The following is a 4,781-nucleotide window of genomic DNA, read 5'->3' as shown; positions in this document are numbered from 1 at the left end:
GCTTCCCAGTTGTACAAGGAGAAAGACAGGAATCCAGACAAAGAGCAGGATGTGCAGAACCATGAGGGCTGTCACAGGAAATTTTGGAACTGTAGGCAGATTGGCATGACTTGGGGTAGAAGAAAAGTAGATGTGGGAAGAAAAAAACACAAAATAGAAATATGGAGACCAAATGTGGGAAACTCTTTGTGTCACTGAGAAGTCTGAACAACTCGATTGTATGGATAGTAAGGATCTGTTGAAGGTCCTAAAGCAGAAGTAAGGCATGATCTGTTTTAACTGTACATTTTTAAATCAGTACCACTACTGCATAAGGATAATTTGGAAGAACGTGAGACCAAAGTCAAGAGAACCATTTAAGAAACAATTATTAAGTCTGATCAATTCCTAATTATTCAAATAGGTACTGTGAACTGGAAAATACTGTGAACTAATAAATATCATCCTGAGTGAGGTAACCCAGACACAAAAGAACACACATTGTATGTACTTACTGACAGGTGAATATTAGCCCTAAAGCTCAGAATACCTACAATTACAATCAACAAACCATATGGAGCTTAAGGAGAAGGAAGACCAAAGTGTGGATGCTTCAATTCTACATAGAAGGGAAAGCAAAATAATCACAGGAGGTAGAGAGAGTAAGAGACCTGGGAGGGAGGGAGACGAAAAAGGGGGAGTGGGATCAGGTATTGGAAGGGACAGGAGAGTACAGAGAGTCAGGAAATCGAATAGAAATATGTAGCAGTGGGGGATGGGGAACCGGGGGTAGCCACTAGAAAGTCCCAGATGCCAGGGAAGCAAGAGGCTCCCAGGACCCAGTGGAGATGGCTTTAGCTAAAATACACAACAAAGAGGAGATAGAACCTGTAGAGACCACCTCCAGGAGTTAGGCACAGCCCCCAGTTGAAGGATGGGGCCACCTACCCATCTAAAAATTGTTAACCTAGAAATGTTTCTGTCCAAAGAAAAGACAGAGTCAAAAACAAAATGGAACAAAGACTGAAGGAAAGGCCATCCAGAGACCATCCCACCTAGGGGTCCATCCTATCTGCAGACACCAAACCCTGACACTATGGCTGATGCCAAGAAGTGCTTGCTGAAAGGAGCCTGGTATGGCAGTTCCCTGAGAGGTTCTACCAGCACAATACAGATGCAGATACTCATAGCCAACCATCGAACTGAGCCTGGGGACCCCAATAGAAGAGCTAGGGGGAAGGACTGAAGAAACTGAAGGGGTTTGTAACTCCATAGGAAGAACAATATCAACTAACCAGACCACCCAGAGCTTCCAGAAACTAAACCACCAACCAAAGAGTATATATGGAGAGATTCATGGCTCCAAATGCCTATGTAGCAGAGGATGGCCTTATCTGACATCAGTAGGAGGAGAGGCCCTTGGTCCTGAGGAGGTTTGATGCCCCAGCGTACAGGGATGCTAGAGCAGTGAGGCAGGAGTGGGTGAGTGGGTGGTGGAGCACCCTCATAGAGGCAAAGGGGAGGGAAGAGAGGGAGGATGGGATGGGAGGATTGTGGAGAGATAACCAGGAAGGGGGAAATCATTTTACATGTAAATGAATAAAATGATTATTAATAAAAGAAGAAAGTTCCCTTGGTCTAGTCTAGGTGACCAGAATAATTTTAAAGGCATTAATGAGGATAGAAAAAATCAGGAATAACATTACAATAAAAATTACAGGTTTCATATTAAACAGGTTGAAAACAAGGGAAATGTTTCTTACTTCAAATACATAACTCTGAAACTCAAGAGCAATTTGTATTGGAGAAGCAGATTGGAACCCTATAGTGTATAGGTAGAATGGTTGAAGCAAAGATTTTGTTTTGTTCTGTTTTGTTTTGTTTTGTTTTGTTTTGTTTTGTTTTGTTTTGTTTTGTTTTTGTTTAACCCTGAGTAACAGCAACAAGAAGGGATGTGGAACAAAAGGATGACTGTGGAGGAAAACTTCTAAAAAGAGAACCAGGCAACAAAAGTGCTGCAAATCAACATGAGGAAGGTTTGAAAGAGAGAAAGAGATGAGGACAAGAAAGTATCCACCAGAAACTGTTATGTGAATCAGCACTTGCATTTGTATAGGCAAAAGGCATTGGCAGTGACTGAAGGAAAGGATGAATACTTAACGTTGATATTAACCAAATAAATAAATAAATAAATAAATAAATAAAGTTTTGTCGGGCAGTGGTGACGCACGCCTTTAATCTCAGCACTTAGGAGGCAGAGGCAGGCGGATTTCTGAGTTCGAGGCCAGCCTGGTCTATGGATTGAGTTCCAGGACAGCCAGGGCTACACGGAGAAACCCTGTCTCGAAAAAAAAAAAAAACAAAAAAAACAAAAAAACAAAAACAAAAAAAAAAACAATTAGTTAAGCAGTTACCCTGGAGATAACATTTTTAGTAATCGTATTTTTATTGTTGTTGTTCTTGTTAGTTTTGGCCTCACAGCATAATTTAAATGGTTTAGCGATATAATACTGAGTTGATACATCTCTATGTTTTGGCTATTCAGAGAGAAAGTTTGCTAAGCATGATGGCACACACCACACCACATACTTTAAATCTCAGTTACTAATGAGGCTAAATCAGGAGTACTACAAGCTCAAGACCAGACTTGTCAACTGATAAAGACTCTGTTCAATATAGATAAAAAAAAAATTTAAAAGAAAGTTTGAGGGTACAACTAAACAGAATGCTGGCTTTGTGCTTCCTGCTTCATATGCATGAGACCCCGAGTTCAATCCTAAAACCAGGAATGAGCTTGACAGATTTCTCTAATGGTATAGCTACAGTCTTTAATACAGTTTATAAGTAAATTCTGTAAATTAACACTAATTTTATAGTCATATTCATGTCTTACAATGGAAGAGGATAAAATAGGCAAGTGATTCTATAGTCTTCATAATACAAAAACAAATAGGAATCCCCAACAGATCGGAAAGTTTTTCAATTGAACAATTATCTCTCCAGCTTCAAAGAGTCGGGCAGTACGAGCCTACCCCTTTGAAGTCAATGACATGTTTCCTTTTTTTTTTTTAAAGACTCAGATGAGATCGTTTAGTCTTGCTCAATGTTCTTTGCTTAAAAACACTATATTTTCATCAGCTCTGGTAACAGCAAACAGCCAACTAGATCTACTAATTAAAAGAGAAGTATATATTTATACATTTAGAGGATTTTTTTTAATGTTTGGTTAGATGATTCAGACAAAACCAAGGGCCTTTTATGTCCTTTTCCTGTTAAATAACCAGGATTAGCTATAGTACTTCAGTTTTAACCTAGCATCAGTCTTCACTCAAATTATGCCTGAAGTGTTACCAGTGCCAACGCTCTAGCAGGGCTTGGTGCTTTGGAAACTATATTAAATATAAGTGCAAACTGAAAAATAACAAGAACCCTTACATAAATTCAAGGTTTTAATACTATATTGGGGGGATGTTTAATCATGTTTGAAAGGATGACTAACATCTACTTTAATATGAACAAGACTTTAAACAAATCAAAAATACATCACAGGCATGGCTGACTTTAATCCTTAGCAACTCCCTTTTTTACAGGTGAAAAGGTTTACATCAGATTTCCCCCCATAATAACCTCTCAAATGTTGTCAGTACCAGCAACCCACTCTCTTTAAACAAATACCAGCCAACCAGGAAACCATGAGGTTTTATTGTGCTATAAAGTAGACCAGACATTTCTAAACCTTCGTAGGAATGATTCTGACTAAATTTTTACTAAAAATAGTTTCAAAATAAACGATGGGCTCCAAGTTTCTGAAACAATTAAAATTCCTTTATATCCTTCCTCAGTCTTGCTCTCAAGTTCTGTTCTGTTAGAACCACCTTTCAGAAAGTATCTCCAGCCACATAGTCATAATAAGAATAAAGTTTACAGTGCTTTTGTTTTTCAGGATATAAGAATAAAGTGTTGGCTTCAATCCCCTACATCCAGTCACATTTATGAAAATTCTATTTTCAATTCTCTAGCACACTATTGTCTCCCAGTTCTGAACTACTTTTTATTATCATGGTCATTAAAAGCCTCAGTTTCACAAATGCAACATCACTTTGAAAAAACTCACATCTCCTTTTAATGCAGGAAGCAAATATTGCTAATTTGGCCTGTTCCGGACACCCTCAAGGAATGTGTGTCACACGCAGGACTATGATGTTATATATGTATGCATTTGTTGGGATGAGATCAGCTATAAATGGCCACATACAAAAATATAATACAAAATGGCTTGTCCTAAAACACGGCCAGATTACAGTGAGAGTCAGAAAGGGCTACATGAAGTAAGTCTCAGTGGTAAGGCACTTGCCAGTCATGTATGAGGCTCTTTCACACACACACTCAAAATCTGTTTTTAAGGAATGAGTATAATTTAGAAATGAGAAAATGGTGTAAATCTGAAGAAAATATTCATGAAAACATTGTTTCAGTATGAAGTTAGAGAATAATAAAATTTTTTAAAAACAACATTTTGAGTCCCCTCAATACACTTACTGATTTTCATAATATGCAGGTAATAATCTTTATCTTATATGTGAGGAAACTGAGGAACACAGAGAAGAAGTGATTTGACAAAAAGCACACTTCTTTTTTTTTTTTAAATGTTCAACATTTTTTTTTTTTTTTTTTTTTTTTTTTTTTTTTTTTTTTTTTTTTTTTGAACATGAAATGCTTTTTTATAGCATGTTTTACAAGGGGAGGGGGTAAGAGGGTCCAGGTAGTGGAAAAGTACAAAATCTTCTTGGCCTGTGCCTTGA

Source organism: Grammomys surdaster, unplaced genomic scaffold, assembly GCF_004785775.1.
Source record: "Grammomys surdaster isolate TR1022 unplaced genomic scaffold, NIH_TR_1.0 184, whole genome shotgun sequence".
NCBI lineage: Eukaryota > Metazoa > Chordata > Mammalia > Rodentia > Muridae > Grammomys > Grammomys surdaster.
This window is presented reverse-complemented; position numbering follows the sequence as displayed.